Raw genomic sequence first — 17,273 nt, forward strand, 5'->3', positions numbered from 1 at the left:
CTGCTCTAAGCACACCCACACTCCTGCCCTTAATCAATTCCTCTTAACTTTTTTGTGGAATTGTGCCTCGGGTTTGTGGTTGCAACCTTTGAAGGAGGGGTAGATGTTGTTTATATCGCCCCCATGTGCTACCCTGTGCAAAGCATCTCCTCTTCATGCCTTCCTTTCCTCTAAAGGTAGTAATAGGCCCTAGCTCATAGGAGTTAGGGGGAAATAAAAGTTGATTTTTACACAGCTCTTAGTAATATACGAAAGTCCTTGTCTGTAGGTTGTATCAAAGACAGCTCTTGTTATTTAAACATGGGGTATCACCCCATGTCCTGATGACTACCCGGTTAGTACAAGTGTCTGCAGCTCCTACTTAGGCTGTCAATCAGGCAGGCTGGGTGTGGCTACATCCAACCTCACACAAGAGCTAGAAGAGGGCTCCATAACATTTCTTTTCATAAATACCAGGCTTAACTGGGTCCTTTCACTTCATAGCCCAGAGTCTGCCATGGGAATCCATGCCTTCCCTGGGCTCAGTAGCAGGAAGGGAGCCAGGAGGAACCGCTCCTATTGGGACTTTGTAATCAGCTGAAAGGCCAGAACACTGTCAAAACAGTTTGAACCATGATCTACCCCCAGAGGAAATTGCTGAAGCTGCCCTGCTGGGTGTCGATGAAGCAGTGACATCTCCCTTGTCCTCTGTTATGCCTTATGACTGCCAGTATGAATATGGGGAGGAGGGGAGTGAGGACCAGATTAAACCCCAGTTTACCTCATCTACTGTCTTTCCCCTTTCTGGATCACATTTGAAAAGAAAAAATGCAATCCTTCCCCTCTTAGTATCAGTCAGGTAGCCTAAGAACGTCATTTTAGAGAGTCTGTCCCATGGAAAGGACCTTTTGGTGACACCAAGTGGATCCCCACTCTATTTATAGATGCTGTTTTTTTAATGAGAGTCTGGTCTCTAAGAATAAGTAATGAGCTCATCCTGGGAACAGGCCAGAGCCTAGGACTGGGGGGGGCTCCCCCTTTCCTTTGGTTTGGGAAGGGATTCTGTAGGTCAGAAGTCAGCCCCTTCTGTTGTCTGGGGAGGCTTGACACACAGACACCCAGATTTCTGACTAGTACTCAGTATTTCAGGAGGACTGGAGTTATTTAGTTTCCAAGTGGTGCTTAAAGAATGGCTGTGATCTCCTTGTCACACACAAGGTTTGACAAAAACAAAACAAAACAAAACAAAGGACAACAGGAAACCAAGTATCTTCATGAAAATTAAGGTGCAGAGAAACCCCACCAAGACACCTAGGAAGGAGGATGTGATGATGGAGAAGAAACATCCATATCGTCTTAGTATCCTCCCAAACTGGCAGCAAAGACCCAGGTATCTCGCAGACACAGACACACCCCTGGGTAGGTTTGGTTTGGTTTTTAGCATATTGATAGACATGGGAGTATCTGACCCAGAACTTTCTGCACAAAGTCCAAAGAAGCATTGTACCTTGCAAACTAGTTCAGTTTGCACTAGAAGCTCACCCCCATTTGCTGGCATGTGGCTTAGTGACCCTACAAACAGACCTGCTCAGTCTGAATGGAACCTTTGGACTTGACTGGGTTCACTGACACATTGTATCTTCCCGTCATTTGCCCTCTCTGTGAACTTAACTGCCTTCTCTCCGAGAAGGAACAGTGCTACTTCATTTGTTTATTCCCCTTTCCTCTATGCCAGAGGTGATGATGTGACAGGCGCTGATTTTTAAGTGAAAAATGTCAGTGTCCTTCATCTCTTGCAGATGAGTTAGGCTGGCTGCCTCTGGGCTCCATTCACATCTAGTCTCTCATTCAAAAGTACCTCAAGCTGGAGGTAGGAGTTTGCCACACAAACATGAGGACATGAATTCAGGTTCACAGTACCCATGTAAAATGATGGGTGTGGTGAAGTGTCCATAATCTCACTGCTAGGGAGGTGGAAACAGAAGTATCACTGGCGGCCAGCACGGCCTACATTTAGCCTCTAGAATCACCCAATATCTGTACACACCCACACACCCACACAAAGTGTTTAGGAGGCATTGTCTGCTAGTTGTGAGGCTGGGTGTGGCAGTTGGAATAAGAACGACCCCCATAGGCTTATATATTTGAATATTTGGTCATCAGGAAGTGGCACTATTTGAGAAGGATTAGGAGTTGTGGCCTTGGAGTGAGTGTGGCCTTAGGGCTTTGGATTAGGAAAGCAGTTGAGTGCTTTAAGTGGGGCTTAAGGAGGGCACACTAGTGGAAACATGAAAGACTGGCACTGAAAGCAATGCAGGTTATAATAACTGTAGGGTTAGCTGGGGTCCGGTGTCAGCTCTGCCTCAGGGCTTGGGCTGCTCAGGGAGACTGGACGAAGGAAGTTGAGTGCTTACCCTGGCTGATGACGGGCGGGCGTTAGGTCATAGGGCAGCCCCAGGACACTGCTCTGGGGTGGGGAAGTGCAGTCTGAGGTGCAAGACACAGCCAGAGCTGGTTCAGGGATCCCGGTCCTGCAACGAGACCAGGCCTGTCTTGTTCTCAGGTTCTTGGACACCCAAGTGCTGCTGGATGCTGTGGAAGAGCTGAGAACCAGAGTCGGGGCCTGCAGGCTGGATCTAGCCCTGGGCCGAGGTGGGAAAAAGGGGGACCTCTGGCTGGTTCCATGGGGATAGTCCTTGGCTTGACTGTGGCCGGCTTGGTTTGGCTTGGTGGCTGCCACAGCTGGGAGCACAAGGAGGCCTTCTATGGGACCTTAGATGGTGGCTCTGTAGGGGAGGCCTTCTCTGTGGCCCCCACAGCAGCTCCTGATGAAAAGAGACATCCATGATTTTAAAACATTTATTGTCATGGCGGAAAGTGGATGAGTAAAACTATACCCTCCTTCTCCGGGTGGGCCTGAGATTAAATATCTTTTGCAGGGAGGAGTGTCTGGAAAGAAAAGTTCATTGGCTAAGCCTCTAGGCCTTTAGGTATCTCATTATAATGGAGGTCTGTCTTGAGCCTACAAGACCTGTGGAGGAGCTTGGAGTGTTGCCCTTAAGTGACTGATGGCCACAAATCTATGGAGGGCTGCAGCTGGTGACAGGGCCTGGCTTGCCAGGAGCCAGGCGAAACGTTCACAGTCCCTCGAGGGTCACTGGATTTCTAGCCTTAGCTCAGCTAGGAACCAGGCTGCCTTTCACGGTATCACAGGATAACACAGCTCAAGATCTTTCAGAGGGGAAGAGTATGAGTAACTAGCCTAGAGACCATTCTGGAGATATTTGGTAACAAATGTGGCTGCTTTGTAGCCTTGTCCCTGTCCCTTCCCCCCCCCCCCCCCCCATCTGTCTGAGGTTAAATTGAAGTTTTTGGATTGATGGCCTCAGCAGGGGACTAGACAAACTAGTATTGACTCAGCCGAGCTGTTATTTAGTGTTCATTCTTATGCAGTTCTGCAAAGAAAATGAGCAAGAAAGACAAGGAAAAATAAAAGGTGTACGTTTGAGGAGAAAAGGAGTACCAGGAAGTGCCATGAGCTAAGTCCTGGGCTCAAAGAGGAAGTTTAAAGAAAAGCCCCCAGCTAAAAGGAGTAAAGGGAGTGGTGACCTTGGGGCATGACCCCACCCAACTAAGCTTCCAACCTGGGGAAAGGAAGTAAAGGAGAGCGTAAGCAGAGAAGGAAACCATTGAAAACAGCAAGCTGGGATAGCAAAATGTGAGAGATGGTACCATGTTCCAGCCCCAACAAGCACCAGAACTTGGCAGGTTCGGCCATATGGTTCTGGATACAAGAAGGGATGTGAGATCTCCCTCTGAGGCTAAGAAACGCTGCTGAGGCCTGCTGTGTGGTGGAGGTGTCCGTGCTTGGATGTCCAGAAAGGCCGTTGTATGAAGCTGTTTGTGAAAGCAAAGCCTGGATTGTCTTGGAGACCCCCATGATGTTGTGGGGTACCTGCCAAGAAGAGATATAGACTGGGCATGGAATCAACCCGAAAGAGAGGGGAGTGCCGTCAACAACGCTGAGTGTGACAGGATTGGAGGTCGTCGGACATGGAGATGCAGAATGTGGGGTTTACTCTGCTGGGTTTCAGTCTGGCTTCAGTCCAGTATTTCCTCAGTGTGCTCCCTTCCCTCCCTTCTAGAACGGTGATGTGTATAGTCTGTGCCATTGTATGTAGAAGTATGTGACCTGCCTTTGATTTCATTTTACAGGGGGTTATAGTTTGAGAGGTTTCATGAATCTTAGAAAAGACATTAAACTTGGGACTTTTAAAGTGTTGAGAATGTAATAGAGTATGAGGACTTTCATAGTTAGATGAATTTCATATTTTTGCATTACGATATGGCTACAAGCCTATGGGGGTCAGAGAGTGGAATATGGTGGTTTGAATAGGAATGGCTCCCATAGTCTCATAGATTTGAATCCTTGGTCATCAGGGAGTGGTATTGAGAAGAATTAGGAGGTATGCCACTGGAGATTTGAGAAAGTAGAGATGGGCTTTGAGATTTCAGAAGCCCAAGCAACACCCAGGGGCTCTCCCTTCCTCCTGCTGCCTGCGGATCCAGATGTAGAACTCCCAGCTACTTCTCCAGCACCGTGTCTGCCTGTGTGACACCATGCTCTTCTCCATGAGTTTGTAGTCACAGAGACAACAGGACCTCCACCTGGGTATCTTTCACATGGAGACATTAACCTTCACTTACGGGTCTGCAATGTGCATGATGAACCATTCTTTCTGTGACTTTCTGGACATTTCTTATTCTGATTCAGTGTGACTGCCACTTTGAACTTTTAAAAAGTCTAAAGAAGGGCTGGAGAGATGGCTCAGCGGTTAAGAGCACCCAACTGCTCTTCCAGAGGTCCTGAGTTCAATTCCCAGCAACCACATAGTGGCTCACAACCATCTGTAATGAGATCCGATGCCCTCTTCTGGTGTATCTGAAGACAACTACAATGTACTTATATATAATAAATGAATAAATCTTAAAAAAAAAGTCTAAAGAAAATTAACTTTAAAACCCTATGTGTATATGGGTGCAGGAACAAGATTGTGTCAGTGTCCTTTGAGGCCAGAAGAGGGCGCCACATCTGCTGGAACTGATGCTACAGGTTAGGGTCCAAAGGTACTGGGAACTGAACTCTAGACCTCTGGAAAAGCAAACAGCAAGCACTCAGCCACTGAAACATGTCTTTAGCCTCTGTGCCCATCGTTTTAGTAAGCACCAATTTAAAGCTATTAGAAACAGAAGTTATCCTATGCTGAGCACTTCAGAAGGCCATCAGGTATGGCTGTTCACCTATCAGACAACAAATACACATTAGTTGCTTACAATGTGCCAGCCACAGAGCCAGAGTTCAGAAGCTATGTGTTGCCTGGATTGAGTTGAGTTTAATCTTGCTTCCTGAAGCTGACGATCCAAAGAAATGCTCAACCTATCATAGAACATGATAATGCCCTACATGCTAGTCTTGGCCAAGACTTAGTGACCATTGCTTTTGACAGTCTTCACCCTGAAGTGGAGTTAGTCATGCACAAACGTGAGAGAAGAACCACCTGAATGGGGGAGCAGCAGATGGAACAATCCGAGGCACAAAGAGTGATTGCCTTGTTTAAAGAAGCTCTGTGACTAAACCTATGTGAGGGGCCAAGTACCTGGCAGGCCAGGGATGTAGTTTAATCTCCAATACAGAGTATGAATGTGACATTTTAACTTGTCTTCCCAGGAGAGATTTTATAGACTGGATGAAATTTTGAGAATACAGATTTTTAGGAACCTCATTTTTCAGTGTTTGTGGTGTGTGTGTGTGTGTGTGTGTGTGTGTGTGTGTGTGTGTGTGCGCGCGCAGCACGTGTGTGTGTGTGTAGCACATCTGTATGTGTAAGTGCAGCACTTGTGTATGTGCATGTGTGTGTGTAACACATGTGTATGTGCACTTGTATGTGTGTTCAGAAGCCAGAAGACAACATTGGGTTTCTTTCTTATCTCTTCTCATCTTACTATTTTGATTTAAGGTCTCTTACTAAACACAGAGTTCATTGACTGGCTGCTGGCCCATGAGCCCCAGGATCCTCTACTCTCTGCCCCTTCATGACCACTCAGGTCTAGGATTGCACATGTGCAGTAACATGCCTGCCTTTTTAAACATGACTGTAAGGATCCAAACTCAGGTCCTCATACTTGGCACTTATCCACTCTGTCACCTCTCCAGCCACAAACCTGGGATGCTTAGAGCAGAGATTCCCTGGTGGACTTATGCCTGGAAAGATAAGAAATTAATGCTGGTTTATAAGAATAATCATCCCTAACCTCAGAGGCTTCCTGGGCAGGAGCAGCTGAAACAAACACAAGCCAACCACACAACAGGCTCGTGCCTGCAGCCTGGCATCCTTTCCTACCTTCAAGAATGGGCTAAGATGACTCAGAAGTATCTCCCACTTGCTGCCTGCATATCAGAGTGTTTGACTTAGAACCCACTCAGAGGCCCAGGCAACCCAGGAGACCCTGCCTCCTCTCTTATCCCTGGGAACAAAGATGGGACACTTAAAGATGGGACACTTAAAGCCATTGCAGCTATTTGTGACCACAAGGGGAGGGAGATGGTTCTAGAACTGCGTGGGACCATGGAGGAGCACAGAGTGGCTTCTGAGCATAAGCCAGGGGCAGAGAAGGCAAAGCTAAGTGGTAGAGGACACCAAGTCCTGCAACAGCATTGAGTACCAGGACGCAATCTCACCTGAAGCCCAGTCTACTGCAAGATCTTTTAATGGCCTCAGCCACTTAAATCCTCCTTATTATATAAGCTGGTTTTGGTTGGGCTTGTGTGCCCTGGAATACAGAGCTCACGTGTGCCAAACCTTGCAGTAGGCACTGCCTATCACTGCCAAGTGCCTCCATTCTGCAGGCCCTGTTCCTACGAGGAAGTAAGCCTGCGTGAAACCCAAACAAAAGGTCCTGCCTCCTCCTCCTCCTCCCTTTCAGTGTTTCCATGCCTCCTATCACCATAGCACTGAGACACTCACAGAAAGGCAGAGGAAGCAGAGGAGAGGAGGCCCCGTCTCCAGGCTGGGTTGCCACATTGGGAGGAACATGAGGCGGCCCCAAGCCTGACATTTCAGGATCGAGATAGCAGGGTAAAAATAAACTCCCACGTGCCTGTGGCAGTGCTTGCCTCTCTTGCTTCACAATTCTTATCTCTCTCCCTTTGGGGACAGAAAGGTTCCTTTCAGGTCACCATTCAGTCTGCCTCTTCCCAGCCCTGAGTGGGGAGGAAGTGGAGAGGTTAGTTCACACATGCTTGCTCACTCTGAGAGTCAAGGAATTCCAGTGTCTTCCCACAGTCCCTTCTTTTGACTTTGCAAATCCTTTCTCTTTTGTGCTGCCATAGCCTGGGGGGATGAAGGAAGCTGGGGCTGTGGGTCTCTACTTTCCTGGAGGGCAGACAAGAGATATACCTAATAACACTGCTAATGAACAGGGTGCCCTGATCTTACCCTGAGGTTCTCTTCTGGGGTCTTTAGGGATGTTGACAGCCATGTAACTGAATACTATACAGCTCCTGGAGGTGACGATCTTGGCACACAGTTTACGAGCATCACTATGTGACACCTTACAGCCACACTTTCCCATCACACCTTGTCAGTTTTGCTTTCACTACAAAAGGTTGCCTGGTGCCTGGTGATCCCACTGTTGAGGAAGCTGAGGTATAAGGATTGTGAGTTCGAGACCAGCCCAAACTACATTATGAGTCTTGTCCCTCCCCCACAAAAAAAAAAAAAAAGAAAGAAAGAAAGAAGGAAAGAAAGGGAAAAGAAAGAAGGAAGAAAGGGAAGAAAGAAGAGAAAGTAGGGGAGGAAGGGAGGAGGAGGAGGAAGGAAGGGCAGATGGTTGAGGCTAGTATTGGTGGCCAAAAGTGTTCTGGGGCCACTAGGTGTCACAGATGGGCCTCAATTTCCCCAGCCACAGAATGCTGATGAGGACTGAGCCTCTGTGACAAATTTGTCGCAGATGAAGTAAGTGAAGCCTGAGCTGCGTGGATGAGGAGCGTTTGGAGTTTCTGTGACAGCAGTAGATTTTCATGTGCCAGTATCTGTGTGTGGACATTGCCACTTTCCTACGTCAGTAGGCCAGATCCCTACAGCTATTTCTGTATTCTGTTTTGTTCTGGCTTTTTGAGACAAAGTCTCTTTAGCCCATGCTATACCTCAACTAGATACACAGCTGAAGGTGCTCTTGAAACTCCTTGGTTCCCCTCCCCCACTTCCTGGGAATACGCTATAGCCAGGGTTCTTTCTGTCCCCACTGCCAAGAATCTTTACTGAGCCATTTCATCAGTTAAGACTCTTGTGGGTGCAGGTGACTGGAATAGCAAACCTAACAGGATTACATGAAAGGAGATTCATTGGCTTTGCAGTCGCCTCTGAAAGCCGTGCATTTAGAGTTTAACTTCAGGCAGAGCTGGGTCCAGGGATGGAAATGATACCATCAGGATTGGGTTTCTTTCCCCACCCCATTTCCCTCTTCCACTCCCTCACTGTTGGCTCCCCCATGTGTTAAAAGAAATGGCCATGGGAGACTAACATCTCAGTTTCCTAGATTAAAAGCCAGTGGGGAAGTCTCAACCCCAGCATTACCGGCAGAAGGCTCAGTGCTTCTCTCATTGCCCAAACCCGGATAACACTGTGGATGGACCAGAGTGTCCAGGGAGAGAAAGGCAGAGATGGTGACAGGCCCCATAGCCAGGGATGGTTCTTTCCACTAGATGCCCAGATTTGAGTAGCTACTGTCTACTCCAGGAAGTCAGATATGATTACGACTAAGGTGAGTTTGCAGCCACTGGCCTCCCTGCCTTGCACTCCAAAATATATACACTTGATGATCAATTTTTGAAATTACAAACAACTTCATCCAAGGCTCAGGTGTTCAAAGGCAGAGTTGTCAAACATTCCAGAAGCCCTGGGTTCAGTTCCCAGCCCTGAAACAATAACAGAAACAGCCACAATAACAACAACAACAATGTCTGTCATCTAAGGCCCATATATGCCCTGCCCCAACCCCCCACTCCACTCTACCTCACCCAATGCTAACTGCTGGCCAGTCGGATCAACAGGGACCTTCCCTGGGCATGCTATATGAAAAGCCAGTTCCTTGATCAGGGATTAACAATGCAGGCTCTTCCCAAGCTTCCTTCTGGGTTCATTGTTTATCTTTTGTCTTCTTAATAGAAGCAGGCTTGTATGGAACAAGCTTCTTTCATAGAATACAAAATATACACACAGCAGGACTGGGGAAATGGCTCAGTAAATAATGTGCTTGCTCCACAAGCATGAGGACCTGAGTTTTATCCCAAAAATACACATAAAAAAGGCCAGTGTGGGGCTCCAACCGCATAGGTAGCAATGAATAGCCTAGTAAGAGCACCAGTGGAAGGGGAAGCCCTTGGTCCTGCCAAGACTGAACCCCCAGTGAAGGTGGTTGTTGGGGGGAGGGTGGTAATGTGGGGAGGAATGGGAGGGGAACACTCATAAAGAAGGGGAGGGGGAGGGGCTAGGGGATGTTGTCCTGGAAACCGGGAAGGGGAATAACAATCAAAATGTAAATAAGAAATACTCAAGTTAATAAAGATGGAAAAAAAAAAAAAGGCCAGTGTGGTTGTGAAGGCTTGAGGATTTAGTGCTGAGGACAATACACACACACACACACACACACACACACACACACACACACACACACACACATACACACACACACACACACACACACACACACACACACACACTGTGGACGGCAACTTCTATTAAAGTGTATCTGTGTTTTGTGTGTTTTGTTTTTTGCTTATTCTAAGCCTGGGGAATATTGCCAGTAAAGTTAAGCTATTTTGGAGAAGGTGTCAAGGCTGAATCTAACACCAACTTGAGACATTTTGAAATGAAAGTGATCAGAAATTTTCCCTGTAGATGGCTCTGTCAGGTTGCATGCCCGTAGTCAATGCCATCCTTGCCACCACGACTGCCCAGGGCTCTCTGATGTACGCGGAGGGAGCACGCATTCATCCCACTTTGGCTATGAGAACATGATGTATGCTGGTCCAGCTTCAACCTCATATCCACTTCCCAAGCTCCCTCTCCATCCTCTCTTCCCTCGAGCCTGTAGGAAAAATGGGAAAGTTGGCAAGTGAGCCAGGAGAAACGTCCTTTAAAATAATTATGGTAATTATGTATGCCTCTCCAGAGGGAGCCTCTGGGAATCACTCCTTAACGACTGGAAAGAATTTCCTCTTTTGATCTTGATTCTGAGTCAGAGAAAATCGAATTAAGAAAGAAAAGCAAGGATCGAGGCTCACTGAGAAGGACAGCACAGAACTGGGGCCTTGACAGGCAGTTGGGAAGTCTGGGAGAAAAGATGACTAAAGGGACCATCCCCAGGGACCTTTCAGCCTTCCCAAGTGTTGGTTCCCCGGGGAAGTTGCTTTGACATCAGAGAAAAATGGCTCCCACCAAGTGCTATCTTTGTATCGAGCCTGCAAGGCTTTAATCCCCTTGTAGGTAAGGCCTGAAGAGTGTTCCCTTCCACACAGTTGAGGACATAGTTTCTGTGCCTGAAGTGTGACTATGACCAGAACAGCCCCAAGGGCTCTCACTGAGTTTCCTCCAATCCGTGCAGTGGGACCAGTCACTGTAGGTGTATGAGAAGGTCGCTTTTCCTTTCTATTGAGGCACTGGGCAAAACAGCCTGTCACTTTGCTAAATTTTCTTCTGTGGTTGCTAAGCAGCACGCCTCTGCTGCATTTCCACTTCCCTCTGCTCCTGCTGTCTTTGTCTCTCTCCACCTCCACCCACACACACAGGCACAGTGTTCTTTCCTGCCTAAGTGTGGAGAGCACGGAGCTTCCTGCTCCATGGATGCCAGCTGCTGTCATGGAGGGTGCTTTCATGAAGGTGCTTCCACAGAGGTGCATATTCCAGTGCCACCCTGCTCAGAACATGTGCAGAAGCAGTGCTGGAGACCTTCGGAATCTCCCAGCAGACATGAGCTCTGAGGCTGATCCCATCCATATTCATCCATCTACCCTTCTGCTCATGGATCCTTCCACCAGCCATGAAACTGTTCATGCATCCATTCATATACCCCACACATCTACTCATGTATCTCTGTCTCCTTTCCTCTTTCCCTGGAAGCTAGAGGGGAAGCTTAAATGCATGCTGGCTCCAGGCAGGTATTGTAGAGGCAAGGAGGCCAGGGCTAAGATAGACTAGCTTGTGCCAGCTGGTCTTATAAAAACACAGTTCAAACCCAATGCATGGGGGCTGGGATGACAGCTCAGCTTGTGAAGTGTTTGCTGGGCAAACATGAAGACCTCAGTTTGGGTTTCCAAAATACACATTAAAAACCCAGACGTGATGGTACACAGCTGGAACCCCAGTGTAGGGATGTTGGAAGGAAGGTGGATAGATTCCTGGGACTGGCTGGCCAGCCAGTCTAGCAGAATCACTGAGCTTCTCTCTGCCTTTAAATAAAGAAATAAGATGGAAAAAAGATTAAGACTCCCCATGTTGTCCATAGCTATCAAGATCAAGGAGCTATGGAAGGCAGCTTATAATGAGCCCATTTGAGAGTTAGGTAGACAGCTTTGACCTCATGGGTGGGAGGAAGCCCTACTTTGAGGTGCAAGCTGTTACTCCTAAAGGTCCCTTAAAGAAGGAAGAAGGCTTTAGGCATCTATAGGACCCTCATTTAGTCAAGTAAGAGGGTATCCTTACTGGAGGCAAGGCAATAGGATATTTCCCAAAGCCACCTAAATCCATTACTTAGCCCTGCCTGAGGCCAGAAAGGTCACAAGCTAATGAGGGTCAGTACTGGACAGATGTGGCCACAAGAGATCTCCAAGGACCGGGAAAGTAGCTAAAATGACATATCCCAGTGGGATGACTCCAGGGAAAAAAAAGAATGTACTAACAAGAGGAACTCTGACCAGGATCAGAGCCTTTGAGGGCTTTATTGCCTGGGTTCTCCCTACAGTCTGGGGCAGAGCCCAGTGGTTCCATAGGACCTTCCTAACTCTCTTTCCCCATCTGCCACACAGATAATCAGAGACCTCAGCCCTCGGAGTGTGCCATCCGAGTCTCAGAGCAAGCAAAGGGATGGCCAAGTGCTCAGAGTTCTGTTCAGGTTCTGGCTTATGGACAGGGGTCACAGCTCAGAGGACACATTTCTGGCATGCTTTGCTCTACAGAGGGAATGGCCTCCAGGGTGCTGGCAGTTTGCCCACCCCTGCCCCTACTCTTACTCCAGAGCATCTCCCTGCCCTGCTTGGCTACAGGAAGAACCTCGGTCCCTCTGACCCCTGGCTCTCAGGCCTGGTTCTCCCTGAGTTACAGGGTTGCCTCTGGCTGGAATTACAGATGTCTATCTGGATCGTATCACCAACAGCCTGGGCTGTCCAGTGCCCATCTTTTAGTCCCTACAGAGGACTGAACAGCATGTGGCAGAGTGAAGAAAGGACACACAGGCACAGAACCATCCTCCTCACAGACCCAGGAAACCTGTGCAGGAGCCTCCAGCAGCTAATGAGAAACAGCTGGGAATACAAAAGCACGTCAAAGGGTGCTGCCAGTCTATCTATGTGTTTCGTTTTGTTTTGTTTTAAGAGCAGTACCTCCACTTTCTGGAGGTCTCCCCCTCCCCCGCTTTCAAAGAAGGTTAAGAGAGCAAGGAAAAGTAGTAGAAAATAAGAGGAAAGTTGGACTGTAAAAGTCAGTTCTAGGGCTAACAAGATGGCAAGGCTGCCTGCATGGCAGAGCCAGGATCTTCCAGGAAGCAGCAACAGGAAGAAGGAGTAGTGGTAAGAGCCAGGGACAAGGAAGGGGTGGAAACAGCAGGCACCTTAGAATAATTTGTTATTTGGTTATCTCCAAACTCAGGGGTCAGGAAAATCATACCCATTTAATAGATAGGAAAATAAAGGTCAGAGAGCTCAAGTGGTTTCCAAGAGATGGATGCAGAGTGTGGATCCCAGATTGCTTCTAGCTCAAGCTCCTTCTGCAGGGTGCCCAAAGGGAGAGGAGTACCCCAGAGATGATGTTAGATGTCACTGAAGTCTTATAGGCATCACATTTTACTTATTTAACTTTGTATGAGCGCATGGACTCTTACTGGCTTGCCCATGTCAGAGGACAACTTACAGAAGTTGTTCCCAAGGATCAAACAAAGGTTGTCAGGGTTGGTGGCAAGTACCTTTACCCACAGAGCCATCTGGCTGGCCCAGATGGCTGGATTCCATTTAAAAAATATGTTTGAACATGGGGAGCCTAGAGGAACCAATTCGACCCGACTCAGGACTTCCAGAGGTCAGTCTCTACCTCTTTCTATCAGAGTGACACCCTAGCTTCTGAAACACTGGGAAATGTCCATGAAAATTCTTCCAAAAAACAAAGGCTGTGGAAAGTCAGCTTACAATGAGCCCATGTGAGGGTTAGGTAGATGCTTTGGCCACAGGGTAGAGGATGGATGTGAGGAAGACTCCCAGATAACCAGAGTATAACTGTACATAGAGGGCTCACATGGCATTCACAGGGCTGTGGGTTTCATTTCTAGCCCCACAAAACAAAAGAAAGCAAAGAGATTTCAAGCAAACAAAGCTTATGGAATAATAGAGTATTGAGCTGCTCTTAAGCTTAAGAATGAGATGTTGGGGTTGGGGATTTGGCTCAGTGGTAGAGCGCTTGCCTAGCAAGCACAAGGCCCTGGGTTCGGTCCCCAGCTCCAAAAAAAAGAAAAAGAAAAAAAAAAAAAAAAAGAATGAGATCTTGTTCCAGCAGAGTCCTGTCTGTCCCATGCCCTTTCTTGTACCTCTTCCTCTGTCTCCAGGCTGACAAGTTATCTGGCCTCTTCTCACATACAAAGGTGACCTTCCACTGAAATCTCTGATACTAAGAGCTGAAATAAATCATCTCTCCTTAAAAATATGACTGCTTCTCTCCAACTCCCCTTGGGCCCACTAACACACTGTCTCCCAAGTCTTAGCTTACCAGAATCAAGTTAGTATTGCTCATACACGGCCTGGGTATGGGGTCCCTCAATGGGACATGGGCAACCTACCCATAGCCACCCCCCAAAGAAAAATGGCTCTCCTCCACCTCAACAGCCATCAACTGCCAATAGCTCCTCAGCTAGGAGATGGAGCCCTGGAAGCCCCTCCTCCACTCATGCTGGAATGTTTAACTGCACGGATCTGGTAGATGTCTTATGGAGCTGATTTGGGTTGGTGTGTGCAATAGCCATGTCCTGTTCAGCAGCCTTGAGGTTCTCCTTGGATATCTACCACAGTGAGCATCAGAAATGTGGGAATTTATTTCTGAGCTCTTGATCTACTTGGAGGTAACCACCCACCTAGTTCCTGAACCATTGGGTTTGCAACAGGCTTTGAAGCCAGGAGCCATGAGTTTTCCAACTGTGTTCTTTCTCTTAAATATTTACTTTTTCGTTAATAATGTGCATTGCTTGCATTAGTATTGTGGTGAGTGCAGGTATGTACGTGCTATTATGTGGGTGTGGAAATCAAAGGGCAACTTTTTAGTTTATTTTCTTGTACTTTGGGGTATGTGCAGAGTGAGACCCACATATCACCGCACGTGTGGAGCTCAGAGGACAATTTTGGGGGTCAGTTCTCTCCTTCTGTCATGTGAGTTCTAAGGACTGCACTTAGTTGACCTTTTTATTGAATGGCATTGGGTCGATGTCACTGAAGGATGTAACTTGTCCTTTGCCTCTCTCATCTTCTTGTTTCTCTGTTTGCTTACCAGAGGATTTTCGGTAAAATAGAAAGCCCTTCCTTTGGTCCAGCCAGAGTTTTAAGTGGCGGAAGGGATTTCAGGGGGCAGAGAGGGTGGCTTTCTCTTTGCTTAGTGGGAAAGCAGGGCTTCAACTGCCCCTGAAGAAGGCTGTATTCAAACCCAGGTTAGAAGAGACCAGTCCAGTCACCTTTGCAAAGGCACATCAGGTTACTCCCTCCCAGTAAATCAAACTGAAGTTAGCCCTTTCCCAGGCCAGGTAGGTTGGAGTTGGTAGTTATTACAGTTACCTTCTCAGAGCTGGGGATATGGCTCAGTTCATAAAGTACTTTCTGTGTAAACATCAGGACTGGGCCTAAATCCCCAGAGCTCATATAAAAAGCCAGGTATGTGCTTGTAATCCTGGAGCCAGGGAGGTGGAGACAGAGAATGCCTGAGACTTGCTCACCGGCTAGCCTGGCCTACCTGATGAGTTCTAGGCCTGTGAGATACTCTGCCCAAAAAACAAAACAAAACAAACAAAAAAAAAACCAGGTGGATATCTTCAGAGGAGTTATACTACAAAATGACCTCTGACCTCCCTACTCATGTGCACACACATTCGTGCACACATGCACACATAAACAAAATAAATAAAGCAGTTGGAGAGATAGCTAAGCAGTCAGAACACTCACCCCTCTTACAGAAGTCCTAGGTTCAGTTGCTAGCTGCCACATGACTACTAACAGCCATACATAACTACTGTTCTAGGGGATCCAATGTTCTCATTTGACCTCTGATGCATGGTGCACTGTGGATATGCAGGCAAAATGCTCGTGTGTATAAAATAAAAGCAAATAAATTAAATTTAAAAGTTATGTACTCATACAACACACACACTCACTGGGACTACAGAGTCAGAGTAACTTCTGGTCTTTGCAGTTCCCTATCCAGTACAGTAGCTATGACCATGCATAGCTATAGAAGTGTGAACTCATAGGAGCTGTGGTTTACACCTGTAATCCTAGCACTTGAGAGAGGTAGAGACAGGAGAACCAAGAGGTCAAGGCCAGCTTTAGCTGCATAGAGAGTTCAAGGTCAGCCTGGGCTATGTGAATTTGTACCTCAAAGAAGAGAAACATTTAAGTTAGGAATCATTGAACTAGGTACATTTCAAGTGATCCGTAGCCGCATGGACTGTGCAGTTGCCATATTAATCAATACAGTCCCAGGCCATTCCTATCATAAAAGATATGCTAGATAATGTTGCTTTAGTCCTGGCAAGACAGGAAGTATCATTAAGAATGGTGGGGCTGGAGAGACGGTTCAGTGGTTATAAGCATTGACTGCTCTTCCAGAGGACCTGGGTTCTGTTCCCAGCATCTATGGGGTAGCTCACAACCATCTGTGACTCCAGTTCAGGGGGTCTGATACTGTCTTCTGACACTGTGCATGTACACACATGCAGGCAAGCACCAATACATATAAAAATAAAATTTTAAAGAATATTGTCGGGGTTGGGGATTTAGCTCAGTGGTAGAGTGCTTGCCTAGCAAGCACAAGGCCCTGGGTTCGGTCCTCAGCTCTGAAAAAAAAAAAAAAAAAGAAAAAAAAAAGAAAAAAAAGAAAAAAAAAAGAATATTGTCTGGGAAGCTTGAGCCATCCAGGTGAACCCTGTGCAGAAGACTCCCTTGTATGTCAGTTGGTGTGGTGCTGGCTCTGGCTCTGCCACTCATAATTCTGTAATTTTGGGGTAAATCACACTCCCCTCTGGTTGCTCCCATTGCCAATAAGATAGGTTTTTAGGTAACGTAGTGCTGAGAGCTCTCGAAATGAACTGTAGTTTATGGTGTGTTAGCAAGAAAAGGACAAAATGCATGTTCAGACACAAGAAAGGAAGGGCGAGATGCTCTTGGTATTACCGTGCTGAGCCGCCATAAGCAAGTTACTTAACCTCTCTGAACTCCCTTTCCACACCCGTGAAAGTAAAGGGGGCCATTTGGAAAATAGATTGAGAAGATTCAACGAAAAATACATTGAAAACCAAAACAAAGGACTACAAGATGTCCCCATGGCAAATACATGGGAAAGCCAACAAATAAATTTCTTAACTTGCTATGAGGAGAGATTTCTGTGTTTACTTTTCTGGGTGGTGGTATTGATACTCTCTTGAGACAGGATCTCTCACTAAATCTAGAGCTGGGCTGGAGGCCAAGCGCTAGCCAGCCATCTTCCTGTGTCTACCTACCACAGCACTAAGGTTATGACACACGCAGCCATGCCTGTCTTCTCAAATGGGTGCTGAGAATATAAGTTCAGGCCCTTATGCTTGTGTGGCCACTGCATTGTCCTTCAGTCACTGCACAGAATTTTTCATGAGTCCTTGGAGAAGCATCTACACTGGGGTGCTCTCTTAATGTCAGCTTGGCTTTACCACTGTCACTTCAGTGTGGCAGTGAAAACTAACTGACCTGGGGAAAAATTAGAAAGAGTGGGGTCATGACACTTTATGAACAGGCTGGG

This window comes from Rattus norvegicus, chromosome 10 (assembly GCF_021556685.1).
Source record: "Rattus norvegicus strain SHRSP/BbbUtx chromosome 10, alternate assembly SHRSP_T2T, whole genome shotgun sequence".
Classification (NCBI taxonomy): Eukaryota; Metazoa; Chordata; class Mammalia; order Rodentia; family Muridae; genus Rattus; species Rattus norvegicus.